This window comes from Pseudophryne corroboree, chromosome 1 (assembly GCF_028390025.1).
Source record: "Pseudophryne corroboree isolate aPseCor3 chromosome 1, aPseCor3.hap2, whole genome shotgun sequence".
In the NCBI taxonomy this organism is placed as follows: Eukaryota; Metazoa; Chordata; class Amphibia; order Anura; family Myobatrachidae; genus Pseudophryne; species Pseudophryne corroboree.
Window position 1 is genome coordinate 603,156,741 of NC_086444.1, and position 14,130 is coordinate 603,170,870.

The window sequence follows — 14,130 nt, forward strand, 5'->3', positions numbered from 1 at the left end:
ACCATCGGTCAAATACGCCTGCAATTTGCTAGAAATCGGGAATTTACTAAAAAGTGCAAAACACAAACACTGCCGACAATAGCCAAACACTGCCGTGATAAAATACAAATCGTGAAAAAGTGCTAAAAAAAAACAGACCTGCTTTTTTATCCCGTGTTTGTATAGGCATGCACGGATCCATGAGATCCGTGCATGTTTTTCAGTGGGAAGGGGGGGGAAATGTTATAAATTTTCTGAAAAAAAATTGCGTGGGGTCCCCCCTCCTAAGGCAAACCAGCCTCGGGCTCTTTGAGCCGATCCTGGTTGCAGAAATATGGGAAAAAAATGGACAGGGGTTCCCCCATATTTAAGCAACCAGCATCGGGCTCTGCGCCTGGTCCTGGTTCCAAAAATACGGGGGACAAAAAGAGTAGGGGTCCCCCGTATTTTTGAAACCAGCACCGGGCTCCACTAGCTGGACAGATAATTCCACAGCCGGGGTTCACTTTTATACAGTGCCTTGCGGCCGTGGCATCAAATATCCAACTAGTCACCCCTGGCCGGGGTACCCTGGGGGAGTGGGGACCCCTTCAATCAAGGGGTCCCCCCCCCAGCCACCCAAGGGCCAGGGGTGAAGCCCGAGGCTGTCCCCCCCATCCAATGGGCTGCGGATGGGGGGCTGATAGCCTTTGTGATAAGTGTTTGATATTGTTTTTAGTAGCAGTACTACAAGGCCCAGCAAGCCTCCCCCGCAAGCTGGTACTTGGAGAACCACAAGTACCAGCATGCGGCGGAAAAATGGGCCCGCTGGTACCTGTAGTACTACTACTAAAAAAATACCCCAATAAAGACATTACACACACACCTTGAAAGTATAACTTTAATACATCCATCCACACCTCCATATACACATACTTACCTTATGTTCCCACGCAGGTCGGTCCTCTTCTCCAGTAGAATCCATGGTGTACCTGTAGAAAAAATTATACTCACATAATCCATGGTTGAAGGCTCCTCGGTAAATCCTTTTGTAATCCACGTACTTGAAAAGAAAAAAAAAACGGATACCCGACCACGAACTGAAAGGGGACCCATGTTTTCACATGGGCCCCCTTTCCCCGAATGCCAGAAACCCACTCTGACTGATGTCTAAGTGGGTTTCTTCAGCCAATCAGGGAGCGCCACGTTGTAGCACCCTCCAGATCGGCTGTGTGCTCCTGTACTGTATGACAGGCGGCACACGGCAGTGTTACAATGTAGCGCCTATGCGCTCCATTGTAACCAATGGTGGGAACTGTCAGGTCAGCTGTGAGATCACTTTCGGTCAACCGCAGACCTGAAAGTTCCCACCATTGGTTACAATGGAGCGCATAGGCGCTACATTGTAACACTGCCGTGTGCTGCCTGTCATACAGTACAGGAGCACACAGCCGATCAGGAGGGTGCCACAACGTGGCGCTCCCTGATTGGCTGAAGAAACCCACTTAGACATCAGTCAGAGTGGGTTTCTGGCATTCGGGGAAAGGGGGCCCATGTGAAAACATGGGTCCCCTTTCAGTTCGTGGTCGGGTGTCCGTTTTTTTATTTTTTCAAGTACGTGGATTACAAAAGGAGTTACCGAGGAGCCTAAGACACTGGATTATGTGAGTATAATTTTTTCAACAGGTACACCATGGATTCTACTGGAGAAGAGGACCGACCTGCGTGGGAACATAAGGTAAGTATGTGTATATGGAGGTGTGGATGGATGTATTAAAGTTATACTGTCAAGGTGTGTGTGTAATGTCTTTATTGTGGTATTTTTTTAGTAGTAGTACTACTACAGGTACCAGCGGGCCCATTTTACCGCCGCATGCTGGTACTTGTGGTTCTCCAAGTACCAGCTTGCGGGGGAGGCTTGCTGGGCCTTGTAGTACTGCTACTAAAAACAATATCAAACACTTATCACAAAGGCTATCAGCCCCCCATCCGCAGCCCATTGGATGGGGGGACAGCCTCGGGCTTCACCCCTGGCCCTTGGGTGGCTGGGGGGACGACCCCTTGATTGAAGGGGTCACCACTCCCCCAGGGTACCCCGGCCAGGGGTGACTAGTTGGATATTTGATGCCACGGCCGCAAGGCACTGTATAAAAGTGACCCCCGGCTGTGGCATTATCTGTCCAGCTAGTGGAGCCCGGTGCTGGTTTCAAAAATACGGGGGACCCCTACGCTTTTTGTCCCCCGTATTTTTGGAACCAGGACCAGGCGCAGAGCCCGATGCTGGTTGCTTAAATATGGGGGAACCCCTGTCCATTTTTTCCCCATATTTCTGCAACCAGGATCGGCTCAAAGAGCCCGAGGCTGGTTTGCCTTAGGAGGGGGGACCCCACGCAAATTTTTTTTAACATTTAAACTTTATTTATTTTTTTAACAAAGTGCACAATGAAGCCCAGCACGGATCTCTCAGATCCGGCCGAGATTCATTGTATTAAAGTCGGCAGTGTTTTACAAGTCACTCACGTAAAACACTGCCTAAAAAAACGAATGACATCGACATCGGAAAACCCGAAAATGCAGAATACGGCAGCTTAGTAAATTAGTCGTAATCAATTCAAAAAGTTGCATATTTACACTTTCGATGTCATTCGTGATTGAACTTTGACCTCAAACGGGAAAACACGAATCTTAGTAAATTTACCCCATTGTGTGTGTTGACCATGGCAATGGTGACATTTTGACGTGTCAACATAACACCTCTCAACAATATGGTGTCAACCTAGACACCACTAAATTCATCTAGCAAAAACTGAAGGATGTTTCTGTGTGTGTGTGTGTGTGTGTGTGTGTGTGCGTGTGTGTGTGTGTGTGTGTGTGTGTGTGTGTGTGTGTGTGTTTGTGTGTGTATATATACACATACAAATGCAGGGATTTAGTTGGCATCCCGGTAGACAGGATGCTGCCATGCAGAATACCGGTGCCAGAAACCCAACACCTGTAAGAATGCCAATGCCAGAATCCCAACAGCCAGCATCCTGAATGTTAGTATACCGGGGAGGGTTAAGGTTAGGCTGCGCGGAGGGTAAGAGGTAAGGTTAATTCATTTAATTTAAAATTATGGTATTATGGTGGTGGTATTATGGTGGTTGGGATGCCGCTGTCGGTATTCTGTCAGGTGGCATCCCATATCCAACTCCATTTAAATATCCCCATCAGACCCCATATACAGTATATAAAGAATAGACAGGTTAGGGGCTGCTAGGCTAAAGCTTTGCCTAGGGTGCAGAGAGACCTTGCACCGGCCCTGGGTAGGTGTATTGCTAAGGACTGGGGTAGTCAGTAATAGGAACACATATCTGGTGAGTGGAGATAGTAGTAATAGGGACACAGATGATGGCTGCAGGGTAGTATAGGGACACAAATGACAGTCCGTGGTAGTAGTAGGGACATATGCTGAGGGTAGTAGAAGTAGTAGTAGTAGTAGCATGGACACATATGACAGTTGTGGCAGTAGGACCACACATAATGACAAGGGAAGGGAGTATATGAGAGAAGTCCATACCTGCAACTCTCCTGGAATTCAGGATATGTTATCTTTCATCAGGCAAGATGAACTTAGTGCAGGAGGCTGTGCGTGGGCAGCTGCAGGGGGGGAGCCTGTTTCTCACAAAGCCTCTCAGATTATAGCCACAGGCAGCTTCTCTCATTTGATTGAGCTGCTTGGAGCCCAGAACAGGATCAGTCACTCGACAGTCTTGCCTCTTCAATTCCCTCCTGCTACAATAGGCTCCACCTTCTTGTAAGCTACAGAAGCCCTATAGTAATAATACATAATTGCAGCTGCTTCATGTTCACTAAATAGGCAAACCCAGCTATACCACTGGCCAACAGGCACATCCCCCCACCCTCTGCCGTCTGGCTTGGTCCACCCATGTTTAGCGCCAACAACACTTTCGAAAAAATAGGATTTTAATACCTACCGGTAAATCCTTTTCTCTTAGTCCGTAGAGGATGCTGGGGACACCAAAAGAACCATGGGGTGTAGACGGAATCCGCAGGAGACATGGGCACCTTAAGACTTTGAAAAGGGGTGTGCACTGGCTCCTCCCTCTATGCCCCTCCTCCAGACTCCAGTTATAGGAACTGTGCCCAGGGAGACGGACAAATTTTGAGGAAAGGATTTATTGTTAAACTAAGGTGATATTCATACCAGCACACACCGCAAGCACGCCGCACAACGTGGCATTCAACAGAACTCAAGCCAACACCATGAACTAATTTCAGCAACAGGCTGACTATAAACATAACACAACATGTGTGTAACCAGAACTAATAACTGCAGATACAGTACGCACTGGGACGGGCGCCCAGCATCCTCTACGGACTAAGAGAAAAGGATTTACCGGTAGGTAATTAAATCCTATTTTCTCATACGTCCTAGAGGATGCTGGGGACACCAAAAGAACCATGGGGTTATACCAAAGCTCTAGAACGGGCGGGAGAGTGCGGATGACTCTGCAGCATCGATCGACCAAACTTGAGGTCGTCATCGGCCAGGGTATCAAACTTGTAAAACTTCGCAAAAGTGTTCGAACCCGACCAAGTAGCAGCTCGGCAAAGTTGTAATGCCAAGACCCCTCGGGCAGCCGCCCAGGAAGAGCCCACCTTTCTAGTAGAATGGGCCTTCACCGATTCCGGTAATGGTAATCCGGCCGTGGAATGAGCATGCTGAATCGTGTTATAGATCCAGCGTGCAATGGTCTGTTTGGAAGCAGGACACCCAATCTTGTTGGGAGCATACAGGACAAACAGAGCTTCGGTTTTCCTAACCCGAGCCGTTCTGCCGACATAGATTTTCAGAGCTCTGACCACATCCAAAGATTTTGACTCAACGAAAGATGCAGTAGCCATTGGCACCACAATAGGTTGGTTCATGTGGAAAGATGAAACCACCTTCGGCAGAAACTGTTGCCGAGTCCTCAACTCTGCTCTATCTTCATGAAAGATTAAATAAGGGCTCTTGTGAGACAAGGCTGCTAACTCAGACACCTGCCTTGCGGACGCCAAAGCCAACAGGATGACCACTTTCCAAGTTAGAAACTTCAACTCCACTGTCTGTAAATTTCAAACCAATGCGATTGAAGGGACTGCAACACCACGTTAAGATCCCATGGTGCCACTGGAGGCACAAATGGAGGTTGGATGTGCAACACGCCTTTCACGAAAGTCTGAACTTCTGGAAGGACGGCCAATTGTTTTTGACAGAAAACCGATATGGCTGAAATCTGGACCTTAATTGAGCCCAACTTTAGGCCCGCCTCCACACCTGCTTGTAGAAAATGGAGAAAACATCCTAGCTGAAACTCTTCCGCAGGAGCCTTCTTGGATTCACACCAAGACACATACTTCCTCCAAATGCGGTGGTAATGTTTAGACGTTACTCCTTTCCTGGCCTGAAGAAGTGTGGGAATGACTTCACTGGGAATACCCTTTCGTGCTAGGATCTGGCCATGCCGTCAAACGTAGACGCGGTAAGTCTTGGTATACGCACGGCCCCTGCTGTAACAGGTCCTCGCGTAGAGGAAGAGGCCAGGGATCTATTATGAGTAATTCCTGAAGATCTGGATACCAAGCCCTCCTTGGCCAGTCTGGGACAATGAGGATTGCTTGAACCTTTGTTCTTCTTATGATCTTTAGAACTTTTGGAATGAGAGGAAGTGGAGGGAACACATACACCGACGGAAACACCCATGGTGTCACCAGTGCATCCACTGCTATTGCTTGAGGGTCCCTGGACCTGGAACAATATCTCTGAAGCTTTTTGTTAAGGCACGACGCCATCATGTTTATGTGAGGAATTCACCAATGACTTGTCACTTCTGTGAAGACCTCTTGATGGAGGCTCCATTCTCCTGGATGGAGATCGTGTCTGCTGAGGAAGTCTGCTTTCCAGTTGTCCACTCCTGGAATGAAGATCTCTGACAGCGCTCTTGTATGCTTCTCTGCCCAGCGGAGAACCTTTGTGACTTCTGCCATTGCCGCTCTGCTTTTTGTTCCACCCTGGCAGTTTATGTACGCTACTGCTGTCACATTGTCCGATTGGATCAGCACGGGCAGATTGCGAAGAAGATGTTCCGCCTGCACAAGGCCATTGTAAATGGCCCTTAACTCCAGAACGTTTATGTGGAGACAAGTTTCCTGGCTTGACCATCTTCCTTGGAAGTTTACCCCTTGCGTGACTGCACCCCATCCTCGGAGACTTGCATCCGTGGTTATTTGGATCCAGTCCTGGATCCCGAACCTGCACCCCTCCAGGAGGTGAGAGCGGTGCAGCCACCACAGGAGCGATATTCTGGTCTTGGAAGACAGGACTATCTTTCGGTGCATGTGCAGGTGGGATCCGGACCACTTGTCCAACAGGTCCCACTGAAATACTCTGGCATGGAATCTGCCAAACTGAATGGCCTCGTAGGTCGCCACCATCTTCCCCAGCAACCGAGTGCACTGATGGATTGACACTCTTGGTGGTTTCAGAATTTGTTTGACCAGGCTCTGAAGTTCCTGAGCCTTTTCCACTGGAAGAAAAACTCTCTGTAGTTCTGTGTCCAGTATCATCCCTAAAAATGACAACCTCGCCGCCGGAATCAACTGTGATTTTGGCAAGTTCAGGAGCCAACCGTGTTGTTGAAGAACTGTCAGGGACAGGGCAACGTTTTTCATCAGCTGGTCCCTGGATCTCGCCTTTATCAGGAGATCGACCAAGTACGGGATAATTGTGAATCCTTGCTTGCGAAGTAGAACCATCATTTCCGCCATTACTTTGGTGAAAATCCTCGGAGCCATGGACAGACCAAACGGCAACGTCTGAAATTGGTAATGACAATCCTGAATTGCAAGCCTCAGGTAAGCCTGATGTGGAGGATAAATGGGAACATGTAAGTAGGCATCTTTTATGTCCACCGACATCATAAAATCCCCTTCCTCCAGAATGGAGATCACTGCTCGGAGAGACTCCATCTTGAATTTGAATTTTTTTAGGTAGAAATTGGGGGATTTCAGGTTTAGGATTGGCCTGACCGAGCCATCCGGCTTCGGAACCACAAATAGGCTTGAATAAAAGCCTTCTCCCTGTTGTGACTGGGGAACCCTGACGATAACCTGATTTTGACACAACTTTTGTATGGCGTTGCAAATTACCTCCCTGTCCAGAAGAGAAACTGGCAAGGCCGATTTGAAAAATCGGTGAGGGGGGACGTCTTGAAACTCCAGTTTGTAACCTTGGGATATTATTTGTAAAACCCATGGGTCCAGGTCCGAACGAACCCAGAACTGACTGAAGAGTTTGAGACGTGCCCCCAACGGTGTGGACTCCTGCAGAGGAGCCCCAGCGTCATGCGCTGGATTTGGCAGAAGTTGGGGAGGACTTCTGCTCCTGGGAACCCGCCACGGCTGGTGATCTTTTACCCTTTCCCCTTCCTCTAGCAGCAAGGAAGGAAGAACCTCGCCCTTTCTTGTATTTATTGGGCCGAAAGGACTGCATTTGATAGTGGTGTGTCTTCTTTTGTTGCGAAGGCACATAAGGCAAAAATGATGACTTACCCGCGGTAGCCGTAGATACCAAATCAGCGAGGCCGTCACCAAACAAGACACCACCTTTGTACGGCAGGTATTCCATATTTTTCTTAGAGTCAGTATCAGCATTCCACTGATGAATCCACAATGCTCGTCTAGCTGAGACTGCCATGGCATTGGCCTTTGATCCCAAAAGACCAATATCCCTCGCAGCTTCCTTTAGGTAAACTGCCGCGTCCTTGATATAACCCAGCGTCAAGAGAATGTTATCCCTATCTAGGGTATCTATATCAGATGATAAGTTATCTGCCCACTTCTCAATAGCACTACTCACCCACGCAGAGGCAATGACCGGTCTGAGTAGTGTACCTGTGGTCGTATAAATGGATTTTAACTTAGCTTCCTGCTTACGATCTGCAGGGTCTTTAAGGGCTGCCGTGCCAGGTGATGGAAGAGCCACCTTTTTAGACAACCGCGATAGGGCCTTGTCCACAATGGGGGGTGACTCCCACTTTTCTCTATCCCCAGAGGGAAACGGATAAGCTACCGGAATCCTTTTGGGAATCTGAAATTTTCTATCAGGACTTTCCCAAACTTTATCAAATAAAGTATTCAGTTCATGAGAGGGAGGAAACGTTATTTCAGGTTTCTTTTCCTTATACATACAGACCCTTTTATCCAGAACAGCAGGGTCCCCAGTGATATGCAATACCTCTTTAATAGCCACAATCATGTACTGAATGCTCTTTGCCAATTTTGGATCTAATCTGGAATCACTATAGTCGACACTGGAATCAGTGTCCGTGTCGGTATCAGTGTCTGCCAACTGGGTAAACGTACGTTTCTGTGACCCAGAGGGGACCTGAACTTGTAATAACATATCTTCCACAGATTTCTTCCATGCTTGGGTCTGAGACTCAGACTTGTCCAATCTTTTACTAATACGAGCTACATTAGCATTCAAAGCATTCAATACATTTACCCAATCAGGAGTCGGCGGTGCCGACATGGTCACCCCCACCGCCTTTTGCGTCTCTAATACAGTCTCCTCCTGTGAAGAGCACTCAGCCTCAGACATGCTGACATGTGTAATCAACACCCACAGACACACTGGGCTTATAGGGGACAGACCCACAGAGAAGCCTGTCAGAGAGAAACATTGAAACATAGAATTTGACGGCAGATAAGAACCACTTGGCCCATCTAGTCTGCCTCTTTTTTTATCCTTTAGGTAATCTCAACCCTTTTTGAACCTTAATTCTTTGTAAGGATATTCATATGCCTATCCCAAGCATGTTTAAATTGCTCTACAGTCTTAGCCACTACCACCTCTGATGGGAGGCTATTCCACTTGTCCACTACCCTTTCTGTGAAGTAAGTTTTCCTTGAATTTCCCCTGAACCTGCCTCCCTCCAGTGTATGTCCTCGAGTTCTAATACTCCTCTTCCTTTGAAGAATGTTTCCTCCTGAACTTTGTTAGTTAAAACCCTTGGTATATTTGAACGTTTCTATCATGTCCCCCCTTTCCCTTCTCTCCTCCATACTATACATAGATCTTTCAGCCTTTCCGGGTAAGTTTTGTTATCTAGGCCATGCACCATTTTAGTTGCCCTTCTTTGTACACTCTCTAATGTATTTATATCCTTCTGGAGATATGGTCTCCAGAACTGGACACAGTATTCAAGATGAGGCCGTACCAATGAAACTCCCCCCGCCACCCAGCACCATAGCACTGCACGCTAATATGGACGAGATTATCCATATTGGCATGCACGTATAAACGAGCCGGCATCAACGGTGAACGAGCGCAGGGCCGCGCATCGTTCATCATTGGTGCATACACAATGAAAGATATGAACGAGATCGTTCATATCTTTCAGTGTAATAGCCAAGTGTGTAGGGCCCATTAGTGGTAAATGCAGGTTTGCCAAAGGAAGAGTACATAGTACATTTGCGAAGGTATATTCAATTAGGGTCAGATCCATTCAGACATGCATTTGTCAGAATGGATCCGACAACCCCTATTCAATCTCATCTCAATTCGACTTTTAAAAAGTCGAATTGAGATGAGGGACCCAGAGGAGGAGATGGGGGGGGGGAGCCGCAGGGAGACCAGCGGGCAGACGGAGGAGAGCAGCGTTACAGTAGCGCTGCAGGAGGTTGTCTCACAGCCACCCGACCTCACGGCAGCGTCCACCCGGCTCCAGCAAGCGTGACCTCACCTGTGAGACATCCTGCTGCAGTCCCCCCCTCTCCTCCTCTGGGTCCCACATCTCAGTCCGACTTTTTTTTAATGTCGGACTGAGATGGTCGGAAACGGGGCCAAATCCTGTCGAATATGGCCCTGTTTCACTCAAAAGTAAGTGAATCGGCAGCTATACCGCCAATTCACGTATTATTCCACAAGTCGAATTACACGACTTTTCGAATAAAAACTGATGTGACTGAATAGGTCGAATAACTATTCGACCTTAAAATGCCGAAACTGCCGTCTTTTCGACCCTAATTGAATATACCCCTAAATGTAAAGAAAACAGTTTAGATTATCTGCAAGGTTGGCAGTGGTATAGCACAGGGTGTGTCTCTATTTTTGTTTTGTAAATGACTAAGGTGATGCAGATACTGCAGAGATATACTTATATATGCAAACCCAAACGGGTTATTTCAGTAAAGAAAAAAAATAAGATTTTACTTACCGGTAAATCTATTTCTCGTAGTCCGTAGTGGATGCTGGGGACTCCGCAAGGACCCAGAGGGAATTTGCCAGCTCACACCCCAGTGCCAAATCAATGGGTCAGAAGCATTAACTAAAATGCCCCAGACCTGTAGCGCATTTTATATTATATATTTATATAATATTGCACCAAATAACCTGGGCCCTCCCCCCACACCCGTTTTGCACCCTGATACTTGTTCAGCAGTGTGAGGAAGGACCAGCGTCTCTGCAGCCAGCGGAGAGGAAATGGCGCAGAGTGAGCTGTGGGGATGAAGTTCCACCCCCTTAATGGCACGCTTCCGTCCCGCTCTTTTTGTAATACTGATCGTACTGGCGGGTGTTAGGACAGTGCCTTGCACTAATGTCCCCTCTTGCCAGTTTTTTCTGAGGTATCTTAAGCTGCCCAGGGCACCCCCCCCCCCCCCCCCCGCGCCCTGCACCCAGTATGCTGTGAGCGGGAGCTTGGCGGATGGACTCTGCGCGGTACCTCAGGGAAATGCCGTCACTGAAGTCTTCTTTCTTCTTCTACTCACCTGTCTTCTGACTTCTGGCTCTGTAAGGGGGGTTACGGCCGTCTGTGGGAACGAGCATCTGAGCGTACCCAGCGAACAAACCCTCAGGAGCTAATGGTGTCCTGTAGCCAGAAGCAGAGCCCTTGAACTCACTAGAAGTGGGTCATACTTCTCTCCCCTCAGTCCCACGAAGCAGGGAGGTTGTTGCCAGCAGCCTCCCTGAACATAAAAAAACCTAACAAAAAGTATTTTCACAGAAACTCAGTAGAGCTCCCCTGTAGTGCGTCCAGTCTCACTGGGCACAATTCTAAAACTGGAGTCTGGAGGAGGGGCATAGAGGGAGGAGCCAGTGCACACCCCTTTTCAAAGTCTTAAGGTGCCCATGTCTCCTGCGGATCCCGTCTATACGCCATGGTTCTTTTGGTGTCCCCAGCATCCCCTAGGACGTATGAGTAAAGAGGTGTGCACTCTACACCACATGTTTTAGTAACACCCTGTAAGGGAAAGAGCTGTGTGATTCCTGCTTACTTCATTAAAGCAAAGTTAGGATTTCAAATCTTGTTATGTACTATTGTGCTGAAAATGAGTTGTCTATTTTTAGTTCCTCTTACACATGGGAACAGACATTAAAAATAACAAGTGTCATGGGTTGACAGATGGAAAACTCTGCAGAATTGCACTGTGCTTGTTCTCAGTTTCCAAAACCAGTGGAAAACCTAATCACCCAAAAGTCACAACAATTTGTCAGATTTGTTTGCTATAGCTAGTAACGCTTGCTTACCCTACATTAGAATGCATACTGATATATTATTGGTGTCTTTTACTGATTAAATGTAAGTATTAGACTGAGTGTGATGTGCATCCCTTTTAAAGGTGAGCGGGCCACATATGTGGCCTTGGAAAAGATCAGAATGCACAACACTGTTGAAAAGGTTATTATACAATACAGACACCTAACAATTCTGAATCCACTTCAGGTGACTACTAGTACACTGACTGGCCCCACAGCAGATGTGAAGGCTTTTCTATTCTTTGATGATAGTAATCCCTGCGGCTGATTTAGGAACAGGGTGCAGCAATGGTGATATTTTTTTTTTTTTTTGCCTCAATACAAAACCTATTATTACTGCAATTTATTATTAAAACCTTGGGTCTAAGTCAGACCTGTTCGGTGCTGTGCGTTTTCGCACAGCAGCCGATAAGGTCTGAAGTGCGCATGCGCCGGCGCCACAGTGCTCCGGCGCATGCTAGACAGCTGGCGTCCATCTCAGCCCTGCGATCGCCTCTGCCTGATTGACAGAAGAGGCGGTCGCTGGGTGGGAGGGTGCGGGCAGGCAGCGTTTGGCCACCGTTTAGGGGGCTCGGTCCTGGCAACTCAGGCATGCCCAGACCATTGGGGGGGGGGCCGTGGCGGCTGCGTGACGTCACATGCAGTTGCTGCAACCTTCACAGCGACGAGTAGCTCCTGCCAGCGCACACGGAGCTACCCCTAAAGTACAAAAGCATAGCCGCTGTGCGATGCTTTTGTATTTGTGCGGGGGGGTCAGGCCTGACATGCGGGGCGGACTAGCCCTGTGCTGGGCGTCCCCCCGCTTGTCTGTGTGACTGATCGTAGATGTGCTACATTTAGCACATCTATGATCAGGTCTGAATTAGGCCCCTTGCCAAAGCAACAGTTGGCCTGAAGTGGTATGGGTTAATTTATTGCTTGAATGATCCAGAAAGACCATAGCTGTCAGTCTCACTTAGCAAAAATACATACAATTTGGATACACTGTTAAGAAATAGATTTCAAACATTACATAAAAAAAGAATTCACGACTAAAGAAATACTTTATTTAAATAATGAAAGTTTTCTGTTCAATTTCTATCGGTAATCGCCATCCAGAGAAAGGAATTACAGAACATGCAATGAGACTGTCATGAACTATTCTGTTCAGACACCAGATCACTCCCTCTCCATGCCCACAGCTCAAAAACAGGCCTCCAGGGACCCGCTGTGGCTTTCATTCCGGTACAGCATCTGAGTCTCTCTACAGTTCCCATATGCCTCACTATCTTCCATGTGCATCTTCCCCTTGCTGCTGGGCACAGCCATGACAGTTTGAGTCTGGTGACTGTCCTAACACCAATGGGAGATCAGTTACAGTCACATGATACCCACAGCCAATCCCTGTTCCGCCGGGTTATAAAGGGATTTCCTTGAGAGACAGAAGAGGCCAGTACAATGTCTCCCTGTTTAGACCACTTTAGTGAGCTCCCACAAAGTACCTTGCTAGAGACTCCCGGTGCATTTACCACCTTGCTGCACTACTGGCTCCAGTTTACAGCTCCTTTCTGGTGTTCCTGCATTCTGGCTTCATTCTGGTATTCCGCATTCCAGCTCCATTCTGGTGTTCTTGCATTCCGACTACATTCCGGTGTTCCTGCATTTCGGCTCCATTCCGGTGTTAGTGAATTCCGACTCCATTCCAGTGTTCCAGAATTCCGGCTCCATTCTGGTTTAATCAGCATTCCGGTTCCATTCTGGTATATTCAGCATTCCAGCTTCATTCTAGTGACTCTAGCATTCCTACTCCATTCCAGTCATTTCATCTGTCTGCCGTAACATCATAAGGACTCCAGCTGCATCCCCAGTGCCATGTTCGCCAGCAGATCTACCTTGTCCTCCTGCCACACAGACCAATTACAGATAATTAGTTCCCATTCCATAGTCCATGAACAGAAACATCAGACTACCCAGTTTCCTACTAGTGATCTCAGACTCCGACCCAGTCCAAGACTACAGCTTGGTTCCACAAATGAGACGTGACAGAGACACTGCATGTACTGCCACAATGCTGTTAAAGTGACTTCCCAATGCTTTGTATGGGGAAGTTATCAACATCAAAATCTTATCTTAATATGTAAGGTGAAGCCATATCAACAGCAAAGATAGATACTGTGTATCCATGTTTTACCAGACACTCACTGAGTCAGACGGATCTCTTAGCACAGATGCAAATGGCGAAGTTTTGTATACAGCACTTCCGTTTGCACAGTAAAAATGCACACTAACCCCCTCATTAGTTGAACGGATATTCGCAGTAGCATAAGGTAGTAAATCTGGTTTCTGCAGCTGCCTGCAACTACAGCCACTTTGTGTGTAACTGAATCAGCAATCTACTGGCTTTTCTTATATGAGAATTTTAATGGTAGATTTGAAAATTAAAAAAATTATTGCACGTCAGCATTATTGCCCTTGAACTATAGGATTCAAGAGCAATTTATACCTCACTATACATGTGTGTGTGTCTATATATATATATATATATATATATATATATATACATACAATTTCCAAGCAGTCCACACTCTGGCCTTTTAAGTATATGC